Genomic DNA, 13688 nt, shown 5'->3' on the forward strand with positions numbered 1-13688 from the left:
TCAGCCGTGTTGGGCCTTGACAATATTTTAATATCTTGGATGGTGTATAGTGTTCTCTCATTTCCCTTGAGAAATCAAGATTGTCAAGGGGATTCTGCTGTTTTGCCAGTTCATAGCAAGAGATGGGGATCCAAAACACCTGACAGGAAACCAATGAAGATTCGTGTTGGACAGAAAAATAACGTGGCCACAGCCTCAAAGCAAAAGGCATCTATTTTCAGTGATGAAATATAATATAATTATAAATTATCTGTTATTTTACTTTCCAAGTATTTTACTTTCCAAGTATTCAATAAAATGTGCATTTGGCAAAAGTCCTTTGAGCCGGATTTGAACCAGCGACCTAAGGATGCCTGTTTTACCACTACAGTCCTCCGCTCTACCAACTGAGCTATCAAAGGCTTGCAAATCAACTCTAGCAAACTCAATACGAGCTTCCACTTCAACCGTCGACTTGTAAACATCTCTTGCAATTCGTGCAAAATACTACAAATTTGGCTTGTGAGGTTCCCGAATTGAGTAAAAGCACATCAGTTCCCAATTAAAAAAATGACCCCCTCCGCAGTCTCCCGCATGTTAATGACCACCATACTAAGGGGGAAAAGTTGAAAGGCGGCGCCTCACAGGCCATCTCCTCAGAGTATTCAGCCGTGTTGGGCCTTGACAATATTTTAATATCTTGGATGGTGTATAGTGTTCTCTCATTTCCCTTGAGAAATCAAGATTGTCAAGGGGATTCTGCTGTTTTGCCAGTTCATAGCAAGAGATGGGGATCCAAAACACCTGACAGGAAACCAATGAAGATTCGTGTTGGACAGAAAAATAAAGTGGCCACAGCCTCAAAGCAAAAGGCATCTATTTTCAGTGATGAAATATAATATAATTATAAATTGTCTGTTATTTTACTTTCCAAGTATTTTACTTTCCAAGTATTCAATAAAATGTGCATTTGGCAAAAGTCCTTTGAGCCGGATTTGAACCAGCGACCTAAGGATGCCTGTTTTACCACTACAGTCCTCCGCTCTACCAACTGAGCTATCGAAGGCTTGGCAAATCAACTCTAGCAAACTGAATACGAGCTTCCACTTCAACCGTCGACCTGTAAACATCTCTTGCAATTCGTGCAAAATACTACAAATTTGGCTTGTGAGGTTCCCGAATTGAGTAAAAGCACATCAGTTCACAATTAAAAAAATGACCCCCTCCGCAGTCGCCCGCATGTTACTGACCACCATACTAAGGGGGAAAAGCTGAAAGGCGGCACCTCACAGGCCATCTCCTCAGAGTATTCAGCCGCGTTGGGCCTTGACAATATTTTAATATCTTGGATGGTGTATAGTGTTCTCTCATTTCTCTTGAGAAATCAAGATTGTCAAGGGGATTCTGCTGTTTTGCCAGTTCATAGCAAGAGATGGGGATCCAAAACACCTGACAGGAAACCAATGAAGATTCGTGTTGGACAGAAAAATAACGTGGTCACAGCCTCAAAGCAAAAGGCATCTATTTTCAGTGATGAAATATAATATAATTATAAATTGTCTGTTATTTTACTTTCCAAGTATTTTACTTTCCAAGTATTCAATAAAATGTGCATTTGGCAAAAGTCCTTCGAGCCGGATTTGAACCAGCGACCTAAGGATGCCTGTTTTACCACTACAGTCCTCTGCTCTACCAACTGAGCTATCGAAGGCTTGGCAAATCAGTCTCTAGCAAGCTCAATACGAGCTTCCACTTCAACCGTCGACATTCAAACATCTCTTGCAATTCGTGCAAAATACTACAAATTTGGCTTGTGAGGTTCCCGAATTGAGTAAAAGCACATCAGTTCCCAATTAAAAAAATGACCCCCTCCGCAGTCTCCCGCATGTTACTGACCACCATACAAAGGAGGAAAAGTTGAAAGGCGGCGCCTCACAGGCCATCTCCTCAGAGTATTCATCAGTGTTCGGCCTTGACAATATTTTAATATCTTGGATGGTGTATAGTGTTCTCCCATTTCCCTTGAGAAATCAAGATTGTCAAGGGGATTCTGCTGTTTTGTCAGTTCATAGCAAGAGATGGGGATCCAAAATACCTCACAGGAAACCAACGAAGATTGGTGTCGGACAGAAAAATAACGTGGCCACAGCCTCAAAGCAAAAGGCATCTATTTTCAGTGATGAAATATAATATAATTATAAATTGTCTGTTATTTTACTTTCCAAGTATTTTACTTTCCAAGTATTCAATAAAATGTGCATTTGGCAAAAGTCCTTCGAGCCGGATTTGAACCAGCGACCTAAGGATGCCTGTTTTACCACTACAGCCCTCCGCTCTACCAACTGAGCTATCGAAGGCTTGGCAAATCGTTCTCTAGCAAACTCAATACGAGCTTCCACTTCAACCGTCGACTTGTAAACATCTCTTGCAATTCGTGCAAAATACTACAAATTTGGCTTGTGACGTTCCCGAATTGAGTAAAAGCACATCAGTTCCCAATTAAAAAAATGACCCCCTCCGCAGTCTCCCGCATGTTACTGACCACCATACAAAGGAGGAAAAGTTGAAAGGCGGCGCCTCACAGGCCATCTCCTCAGAGTATTCATCAGTGTTCGGCCTTGACAATATTTTAATATCTTGGATGGTGTATAGTGTTCTCCCATTTCCCTTGATAAATCAAGATTGTCAAGGGGATTCTGCTGTTTTGTCAGTTCATAGCAAGAGATGGGGATCCAAAATACGTCACAGGAAACCAACGAAGATTGGTGTCGGACAGAAAAATAACGTGGCCACAGCCTCAAAGCAAAAGGCATCTATTTTCAGTGATGAAATATAATATAATTATAAATATTCTGTTATTTTATTTTCCAAGTATTTTACTTTCCAAGTATTCAATAAAATTTGCATTTGGCAAAAGTCCTTCGAGCCGGATTTGAACCAGCAACCTAAGGATGCCTGTTTTACCACTACAGTCCTCCGCTCTACCAACTGAGCTTTCGAAGGCTTGGCAAATTATTCTCTAGCAAACTCAATACGAGCTTCCACTTCAACCGTCGACTTGTAAACATCTCTTGCAATTCGTGCAAAATACTACAAATTTGGCTTGTGAGGTTCCCGAATTGAGTAAAAGCACATCAGTTCCCAATTAAAAAAATGACCCCCTCCGCAGTCTCCCGCATGTTAATGACCACCATACTAAGGGGGAAAAGTTGAAAGGTGGCGCCTCACAGGCCATCTCCTCAGAGTATTCAGCCGTGTTGGGCCTTGACAATATTTTAATATCTTGGATGGTGTATAGTGTTCTCTCATTTCCCTTGAGAAATCAAGATTGTCAAGGGGATTCTGCTGTTTTGCCAGTTCATAGCAAGAGATGGGGATCAAAAACACCTGACAGGAAACCAATGAAGATTCGTGTTGGACAGAAAAATAACGTGGCCACAGCCTCAAAGCAAAAGGCATCTATTTTCAGTGATGAAATATAATATAATTATAAATTGTCTGTTATTTTACTTTCCAAGTATTTTACTTTCCAAGTATTCAATAAAATGTGCATTTGGCAAAAGTCCTTTGAGCCGGATTTGAACCAGCGACCTAAGGATGCCTGTTTTACCACTACAGTCCTCCGCTCTACCAACTGAGCTATCGAAGGCTTGGCAAATCAGTCTCTAGCAAGCTCAATACGAGCTTCCACTTCAACCGTCGACATTCAAACATCTCTTGCAATTCGTGCAAAATACTACAAATTTGGCTTGTGAGGTTCCCGAATTGAGTAAAAGCACATCAGTTCACAATTAAAAAAATGACCCCCTCCGCAGTGTCCCGCATGTTACTGACCACCATACAAAGGAGGAAAAGTTGAAAGGCGGCGCCTCACAGGCCATCTCCTCAGAGTATTCATCAGTGTTCGGCCTTGACAATATTTTAATATCTTGGATGGTGTGGTGTCGTCACCAGTTATCATAGAGAGGAACAGTCCTCTCTCTGTGAGTGTTATTGAGTGGGCTGCGCCCCACGTGACAGGAGGAGGAGGAGTCACCGCCACGGGCGGGAGTTCAGTTGGTTATACAATAAAGAGAAGACGTGTTGCACCCCAGCTCCTTGTGTCCGCATCATTTATTAATGTAGGTACGCCTGTGAGAGTAAGGAGGTCCACGTGTGGGATACCACATCTGGCGACGAGGCGGACACGCACCCGCCGTGCCCGCCGCCTCTGGTCATAGCGAAGGACGCCTGGATGACCTCGCCCTCCGGCACCCTGAAGATTGTGGACCGGAGCGGGTGAGCCCAGCGAGAAGTGGCCACGAAGCGCCCACTCCGCGGGTGGAGCAAGTGCCGCAGCTCCCCGTGTTGATGGTAGGCGCAGGAGCGCTTACTCTACGGGCGGAACAGGAGCCGCAGCTCCCCGTGATACGCTCAATCCGGGCGGGAGAATTGGAAGATCCCTCTCCCGCCAACGGCAAGAGCGTGCACATCGAGGCGCGGGTGGAGCCGTGACTCCCCGCATTTGCACCACCGGGCGGTCGAGGAGTGTGTAGCCTCCCGCCAACGGCAACGAAGAGCGAGCGCATCGAGGCGCGGGTGGAGCCGTGACTCCCCGCATCTGCGCCACCGGGCGGTTGAGGAGTGTGTGGCCTCCCGCCAACGGCATCGGACACAGTGTGCCCACTCCTAACACCTGCAATAAGGGTAAGCAAGAGCCCTGATGCCAACCACGTTTTCAGAAGGCACACCCACGAAGCCTTGTAGAACCACACACAACCATCCGCACCCATCTGGTACAAGGAGAGCAGTTCTCCCAACAACAGTGCCCCCCCTAGTGGCGGTCAGACGCCACCGCACTCGAACAGATCTCCCAACACAGTGCCTCCCCCTAGTGGCGGTCAGAAGCCACTGCACGTGGTAACGACAGGCAAGTCCAGATCAAGCTCATGAGCGGATCAGAAGAGGAGTCACCCACCACCACAGCGACTCCAGCCCGTAGGGTGTCGCTCACAATCCCAGTGACACCAGCACAAGGGGAGGGATCCTCAACGTCCCAGCACAGAAAAATGACGGACAGCCTGCTAGCTCAACTACCAGCGAATTTTGACCTCACAGAGACAAGCACCCTCGGGTCAAGGTGGAGAAGATGGCTGAGAGACTTTGAAGTATGCCTTAAGGCCGCGGGACCACTGGAGGACGAACAGAAACTAAACCTTTTAAATCATGCGGTTGGTTCCAATGTACGTGACATCCTTGAGGAGATGCCGGAAGACACCATAGACACCTATGTCAAGCTAAAGACAGCGCTCACTGAATATTTCACACCTCATACAAACGTTGACTACGAACGGCATGTGTTCCACACCACCAAACAAAACAAAGGAGAATCCATAGACGCATTCGTCATGAGGCTGAGATCGAAGATGAAGCACTGTGACTTCAACAATTACTCAAATGAAGAGGCCCTCAGGTCGCAAATCATAGTAGGGTGTGAAAGCGCGGACTTTCGGAAGCGACTACTACAACAGCCGAGAAACCTAGAAGAAATCCTGCGCCTTGCGAGATCCGACGCCGCCCTAGCAGCGCAGGTGGAAGGCCTGGACGACATAAAGATCACGCACGGCAAACAAGAAAGCATTAACAAGCTGGAGGGCACGACGAGAACCACTCAAGACCCGTTCTGCTACCGGTGCGGTCATGAATACCCACACGAAGGGACATGTCCAGCCATGGGACAGACATGCTCCGCATGTGGTGGCGACAACCACTACCAGTCCGTATGCCTGATATTCCGCAGCAAAATGAAAGGGGCCGGCAGAAATGGAAAGCCCTCGATGGAACCAGGACAGCACCAACCCGCTCACTATAACAGGGCAGCACACCACTCCCACGAACAGGGACGGCGCCGTTTTCATGACGACCAACCAGAAAGAAGACAAGAAAGGAGGGAATGGAGAGAGAGCAAAACCACCCAGCCAAAAGCGAGGAGACGACCGAGAAGATATGTGAGATGCCTCATAGAACAGTCACAATCAGAAAGCGCGTCAAGCGCATCCTCGGAAGAAAGATCCCGCAGACCAGAAACACCACAAGAAGCACCGCGGAACAAGGGATATCTATATGCCCTTGGAAACGACACGGCAAAGGAACACAGCCCGATGCTAAGAATACGGATAAACCAAACAGCTGCAGAATTCCTAATAGATACGGGAGCAACTGTGAATGTGATAAGCGAAGAGGTATACCAAAGCATACCGAATGCTCCTCGTTTACAGCCAGCCCGAGCCCTCATTTATCCTTACGGCTCAAAAACACCCCTTGCCTGCAAAGGGTTCTTCATGGCATCATGCCAATACAAAGAACATAAGAAAAACATCCCCATGCACGTGCTGGAAGCCGCCACTGAAAGCGGATGCATCTTGAGCTATCGGTCAGCCCTAGAGATGGGACTCATCCACATACTATACCGCCTCATGGTGCACAAGTACCTAGATCCGACGGCAAGCATAGATCAGATATTCCCGGCACTGTTCAAAGGTTTAGGAAAACTAAAGGGAAAGCAGATCGAACTTCACATCGACCCCGACGTCACTCCCGTAGCCCAACATTACAGGGGCATCCCCATCAATATTCAACAGCAAGTTGAAAACGAACTAACCAAGCTACTGGAAGCTGATATCATTGAGCCTGCGGAAGGCCCCACGCCATGGGTTTCTCCTATTGTGCCGGTGCCCAAAAGAGATTCTCAGGACATTAGGATATGCGTGGACATGAGAAGGCCAAATGAAGCCATCCTAAGAGAACGACATCAAGCTCCCCGGATAACGGACATGGTGCATCTCCTGAATGGGGCGACAATATTCTCGAAGTTAGACCTAAACAAAGGATATCATCAGCTGGAGCTCAGCAAGAACTCGCGATACATAACAACTTTCGCAACTCACCTGGGTTTGTTCCGCTACAAGCGTCTCAGCTTTGGAGTGTCCTCGGCGGCCGAAATCTTTCAAGAAGAGATCCACAATGTCATCAAGCATGTGCCCAACTGCTTGAATTACAGCGATGACATTCTAGTGTTTGGCCAAACTCAGGAACAACACGACGACACTCTGATGAGAGTCTGCATGGCTCTAGAGGAAGCCCGACTAACACTCAACAAAGAAAAATGCGAATTCCGTAGAAAGACACTCAGATTCTTCGGACACATATTCTCAGAGAAGGGCATGACACCTGACCCTGAGAAGGTCAGTGCGCTCAGGGAAGCTGAACCACCAGCAACATCATCGGATCTCAGGTCATTCTTGGGGCTCGCAAGCTACTGCACGAGGTACATATGCGACTTCGCGTCCATCAGTGAACCCCTCAGAGCCCTGACGAAAGCAAACACTGAGTTTGTGTGGTCCGCCAAATGCCAAGAAGCATTCCAGATCATAAAAGACCGCATCTCGGATGCCAGATACCTGGCGTATTTCGATCCCAAGAAGGCAACAGAACTTGTCGTGGACGCCAGTCCCGTTGGATTAGGCGCCATTCTCACACAACTAGATGACAGAGAAGGAGGTGGGAAACACATAGTGTCATATGCTAGTAGGAGCCTATCAAAAACCGAACAAGCCTATTCTCAAGCAGAAAAGGAAGGACTGGCAGTCGTCTGGGCGTGCGAACACTTCCATCTTTTCTTATATGGGAAGCCTTTCACTGTTGTGACCGACCACCAAGCGTTCACCTTCATTTATGGCAACCCACAAGCGAAAATGCCACCAAGGATAGCCAGGTGGGCACTCAGGCTACAGGACTACCGATTCACCATCATACACCGCCCAGGGAAAGACCAAAACCCCGCGGACTTCCTTTCCCGGCACCCCAAGGACAAGAGTGAACCCGAAACGTCCATTGCTGATCAGTACATCAGATATGTTATTCACAGTAACGCACCTCAAGGACTTGACATGGACCAGATAACGAGAGAGTCCAACCTGGATCAGGGAATACAAACCATTTTGAGGTGCCTGGAGACAGGACGATGGAAACACGCAAAACAGATTCGAGAAACAATGAGTGAAGACGTAAAGGTTGACATCACGTGTCTGCTGGCCGTTAAGGAAGAACTTGCGAAGTCAGAGGAAGGACTATTACTAAAAGGGACAAAATTGGTAATACCACGAGCCCTGCGACAGAAAGTGCTAGAACTAGCTCATGAAGGACACAGGGGAATCGTATCCACCAAAAGGATGTTGAGGCAAAAGCTATGGTTTCCCCAACTTGACGTCTCAGTGGAAGAACTACTACAACACTGTCCCACCTGTGCCATTGTGAAGCCACACACCGTCCCAGAACCCCTAAGAATGACCGAACTACCCGAAGGAACATGGGAGGAGATAGCCGTCGACCATTTTGGGCCCATGGAAGGGGGTGAATACATCCTGGTAGCCATAGACGAATACTCGAGATATCCAGACCTACAGATCATCCCGTCCACCGCTGCACATCACACCATCCCGGCCCTCGATCGGATGTTCGCAATCTATGGCATACCGAAGGTTGTAAAGTCCGATAACGGACCACCTTTCACGGGACAAGACTTTCGAAGATTCTCAGAATACATGGGATTCCGACATCGCAAAGTAACACCTTTGTGGCCTCAAGCAAATGGAACCGTGGAAAGGTTCATGAGCAACATCAAACGCACAACTCAGATCGCGCGCCTCACAGGCGAGCCTGTTGAAAAATTGCTGTACCAACTCATGCGTGATTACAGGAACACCCCACACAGCACCACGGGGAAGTCACCTTCGGAGGTGATGTTCGGGCGAATAATCAAAACACGACTACCGCACGCACCCGACCATGAAGGACAGTACGAAAGGGACGCGGAGATGAGAACTAGAGATTCCCTCATGAAAGAACACATGAAGGAAGCAGCTGACCGCAAGAACAGAGCCAGAGAGAGTGACCTGGCGCCAGGGGACATGGTAGTGGTCCGACAGCAGCAACAGCGTAAGAATGTGACGCCGTTCAGTGAGGAGCCCCTCATCATCACAAGAAGAAAAGGGTCTCTCATCACGGCTGAAGGGCATCACCGGTCCATAACGCGAAACTCGTCGCACTTCCGAAGGATGCCTAGTTTTCATCCATCCAGAAGGTCGAGCATGTGTGATACCTTCTCCCACTGGGACGCCCCTTATGAGGGAGACAGAGAAGACTCTGGAGATGACGTGACGTCCGAAGAGCAGATGACAGTCTCCCCAAACATGGATCACCGTCCACAGAGAGTCAGGAGAAAGCCCACTCGCCTCATTGAAGAAATGGGCTGAGAACGCAACTGACTGTTTAGTGACGGGAGGGTGTGGTGTCGTCACCAGTTATCATAGAGAGGAACAGTCCTCTCTCTGTGAGTGTTATTGAGTGGGCTGCGCCCCACGTGACAGGAGGAGGAGGAGTCACCGCCACGGGCGGGAGTTCAGTTGGTTATACAATAAAGAGAAGACGTGTTGCACCCCAGCTCCTTGTGTCCGCATCATTTATTAATGTAGGTACGCCTGTGAGAGTAAGGAGGTCCACGTGTGGGATACCACAGATGGTGTATAGTGTTCTCCCATTTCCCTTGAGAAATCAAGATTGTCAAGGGGATTCTGCTGTTTTGTCAGTTCATAGCAAGAGATGGGGATCCAAAATACCTCACAGGAAACCAACGAAGATTGGTGTCGGACAGAAAAATAACGTGGCCACAGCCTCAAAGCAAAAGGCATCTATTTTCAGTTATGAAATATAATATAATTATAAATTGTCTGTTATTTTACTTTCCAAGTATTTTACTTTCCAAGTATTCAATACAATGTGCATTTGGCAAAAGTCCTTCGAGCCGGATTTGAAACAGCGACCTAAGGATGCCTGTTTTACCACTACAGTCCCAAGCTCTACCAACTGAGCTATCGAAGGCTTGGCAAATCGTTCTCTAGCAAACTCAATACGAGCTTCCACTTCAACCGTCGACTTGTAAACATCTCTTGCAATTCGTGCAAAATACTACAAATTTGGCTTGTGAGGTTCCCGAATTGAGTAAAAGCACATCAGTTCCCAATTAAAAAAATGACCCCCTCCGCAGTCTCCCGCATGTTAATGACCACCATACTAAGGGGGAAAAGTTGAAAGGCGGCGCCTCACAGGCCATCTCCTCAGAGTATTCAGCCGTGTTGGGCCTTGACAATATTTTAATATCTTGGATGGTGTATAGTGTTCTCTCATTTCCCTTGAGAAATCAAGATTGTCAAGGGGATTCTGCTGTTTTGCCAGTTCATAGCAAGAGATGGGGATCCAAAACACCTGACAGGAAACCAATGAAGATTCGTGTTGGACAGAAAAATAACGTGGCCACAGCCTCAAAGCAAAAGGCATCTATTTTCAGTGATGAAATATAATATAATTATAAATTATCTGTTATTTTACTTTCCAAGTATTTTACTTTCCAAGTATTCAATAAAATGTGCATTTGGCAAAAGTCCTTTGAGCCGGATTTGAACCAGCGACCTAAGGATGCCTGTTTTACCACTACAGTCCTCCGCTCTACCAACTGAGCTATCAAAGGCTTGGCAAATCAACTCTAGCAAACTCAATACGAGCTTCCACTTCAACCGTCGACTTGTAAACATCTCTTGCAATTCGTGCAAAATACTACAAATTTGGCTTGTGAGGTTCCCGAATTGAGTAAAAGCACATCAGTTCACAATTAAAAAAATGACCCCCTCCGCAGTCGCCCGCATGTTACTGACCACCATACTAAGGGGGAAAAGTTGAAAGGCGGCACCTCACAGGCCATCTCCTCAGAGTATTCAGCCGCGTTGGGCCTTGACAATATTTTAATATCTTGGATGGTGTATAGTGTTCTCTCATTTCTCTTGAGAAATCAAGATTGTCAAGGGGATTCTGCTGTTTTGCCAGTTCATAGCAAGAGATGGGGATCCAAAACACCTCACAGGAAACCAATGAAGATTCGTGTTGGACAGAAAAATAACGTGGTCACAGCCTCAAAGCAAAAGGCATCTATTTTCAGTGATGAAATATAATATAATTATAAATTGTCTGTTATTTTACTTTCCAAGTATTTTACTTTCCAAGTATTCAATAAAATGTGCATTTGGCAAAAGTCCTCCGAGCCGGATTTGAACCAGCGACCTAAGGATGCCTCTTTTACCACTACAGTCCTCCGCTCTACCAACTGAGCTATCGAAGGCTTGGCAAATCAGTCTCTAGCAAGCTCAATACGAGCTTCTACTTCAACCGTCCACATTCAAACATCTCTTGCAATTCGTGCAAAATACTACAAATTTGGCTTGTGAGGTTCCCGAATTGAGTAAAAGCACATCAGTTCACAATTAAAAAAATGACCCCCTCCGCAGTGTCCCGCATGTTACTGACCACCATACAAAGGAGGAAAAGTTGAAAGGCGGCGCCTCACAGGCCATCTCCTCAGAGTATTCATCAGTGTTCGGCCTTGACCATATTTTAATATCTTGGATGGTGTATAGTGTTCTCCCATTTCCCTTGAGAAATCAAGATTGTCAAGGGGATTCTGCTGTTTTGCCAGTTCATAGCAAGAGATGGGGATCCGAAACACCTCACAGGCAACCAATGAAGATTGGTGTTGGACAGAAACATAACGTGGCCACAGCCTCAAAGCAAAAGGCATCTATTTTCAGTGATGAAATATAATATAATTATAAATTGTCTGTTATTTTATTTTCCAAGTATTTCACTTTCCAAGTATTCAATAAAATTTGCATTTGGCAAAAGTCCTTTGAGCCGGATTTGAACCAGCGACCTAAGGATGCCTGTTTTACCACTACAGTCCTCCGCTCTACCAACTGAGCTTTCGAAGGCTTGGCAAATCAATCTCTAGCAAACTCAATACGAGCTTCCACTTCAACCGTCGACTTGTAAACATCTCTTGCAATTCGTGCAAAATACTACAAATTTGGCTTGTGAGGTTCCCGAATTGAGTAAAAGCACATCAGTTCCCAATTAAAAAAATGACCCCCTCCGCAGTCTCCCGCATGTTAATGACCACCATACTAAGGGGGAAAAGTTGAAAGGCGGCGCCTCACAGGCCATCTCCTCAGAGTATTCAGCCGTGTTGGGCCTTGACAATATTTTAATATCTTGGATGGTGTATAGTGTTCTCTCATTTCCCTTGAGAAATCAAGATTGTCAAGGGGATTCTGCTGTTTTGCCAGTTCATAGCAAGAGATGGGGATCCAAAACACCTGACAGGAAACCAATGAAGATTCGTGTTGGACAGAAAAATAACGTGGCCACAGCCTCAAAGCAAAAGGCATCTATTTTCAGTGATGAAATATAATATAATTATAAATTGTCTGTTATTTTACTTTCCAAGTATTTTACTTTCCAAGTATTCAATAAAATGTGCATTTGGCAAAAGTCCTTTGAGCCGGATTTGAACCAGCGACCTAAGGATGCCTGTTTTACCACTACAGTCCTCCGCTCTACCAACTGAGCTATTGAAGGCTTGGCAAATCAGTCTCTAGCAAGCTCAATACGAGCTTCCACTTCAACCGTCGACATTCAAACATCTCTTGCAATTCGTGCAAAATACTACAAATTTGGCTTGTGAGGTTCCCGAATTGAGTAAAAGCACATCAGTTCACAATTAAAAAAATGACCCCCTCCGCAGTGTCCCGCATGTTACTGACCACCATACAAAGGAGGAAAAGTTGAAAGGCGGCGCCTCACAGGCCATCTCCTCAGAGTATTCATCAGTGTTCGGCCTTGACAATATTTTAATATCTTGGATGGTGTATAGTGTTCTCCCATTTCCCTTGAGAAATCAAGATTGTCAAGGGGATTCTGCTGTTTTGTCAGTTCATAACAAGAGATGGGGATCCAAAATACGTCACAGGAAACCAACGAAGATTGGTGTCGGACAGAAAAATAACGTGGCCACAGCCTCAAAGCAAAAGGCATCTATTTTCAGTGATGAAATATAATATAATTATAAATATTCTGTTATTTTATTTTCCTAGTATTTTACTTTCCAAGTATTCAATAAAATTTGCATTTGGCAAAAGTCCTTCGAGCCGGATTTGAACCAGCAACCTAAGGATGCCTGTTTTACCACTACAGTCCTCCGCTCTACCAACTGAGCTTTCGAAGGCTTGGCAAATTATTCTCTAGCAAACTCAATACGAGCTTCCACTTCAACCGTCGACTTGTAAACATCTCTTGCAATTCGTGCAAAATACTACAAATTTGGCTTGTGAGGTTCCCGAATTGAGTAAAAGCACATCAGTTCCCAATTAAAAAAATGACCCCCTCCGCAGTCTCCCGCATGTTAATGACCACCATACTAAGGGGGAAAAGTTGAAAGGTGGCGCCTCACAGGCCATCTCCTCAGAGTATTCAGCCGTGTTGGGCCTTGACAATATTTTAATATCTTGGATGGTGTATAGTGTTCTCTCATTTCCCTTGAGAAATCAAGATTGTCAAGGGGATTCTGCTGTTTTGCCAGTTCATAGCAAGAGATGGGGATCAAAAACACCTGACAGGAAACCAATGAAGATTCGTGTTGGACAGAAAAATAACGTGGCCACAGCCTCAAAGCAAAAGGCATCTATTTTCAGTGATGAAATATAATATAATTATAAATTGTCTGTTATTTTACTTTCCAAGTATTTTACTTTCCAAGTATTCAATAAAATGTGCATTTGGCAAAAGTC

At 45.9% G+C, this 13688-nt stretch overlaps 4 non-coding genes across 4 annotated transcripts; all 4 read right to left on the reverse strand.

The window, feature by feature from the left end:
• Positions 1-315: 315 nt before the first annotated feature.
• TRNAY-GUA (transfer RNA tyrosine (anticodon GUA)) lies at positions 316-401 on the reverse strand. Its single transcript is given in 2 exon segments — positions 316-351; positions 365-401. It is a non-coding gene; the product is annotated as a tRNA-Tyr (tRNA).
• A 1203-nt stretch (positions 402-1604) lies between these two features.
• On the reverse strand, positions 1605-1690 carry TRNAY-GUA (transfer RNA tyrosine (anticodon GUA)). Its single transcript is given in 2 exon segments — positions 1605-1640; positions 1654-1690. It is a non-coding gene; the product is annotated as a tRNA-Tyr (tRNA).
• Positions 1691-10457: 8767 nt separating this feature from the next.
• Positions 10458-10543, reverse strand: TRNAY-GUA (transfer RNA tyrosine (anticodon GUA)). The gene is given in 2 exon segments: positions 10458-10493; positions 10507-10543. It is a non-coding gene; the product is annotated as a tRNA-Tyr (tRNA).
• Positions 10544-11102: 559 nt separating this feature from the next.
• On the reverse strand, positions 11103-11188 carry TRNAY-GUA (transfer RNA tyrosine (anticodon GUA)). The gene is given in 2 exon segments: positions 11103-11138; positions 11152-11188. It is a non-coding gene; the product is annotated as a tRNA-Tyr (tRNA).
• Between the last annotated feature and the right edge of the window lie 2500 nt (positions 11189-13688).

The sequence above is a fragment of the Ambystoma mexicanum genome, chromosome 1p (genome assembly GCF_040938575.1).
Source record: "Ambystoma mexicanum isolate Mex_15411 chromosome 1p, UKY_AmexF1_1, whole genome shotgun sequence".
In the NCBI taxonomy this organism is placed as follows: domain Eukaryota; kingdom Metazoa; phylum Chordata; class Amphibia; order Caudata; family Ambystomatidae; genus Ambystoma; species Ambystoma mexicanum.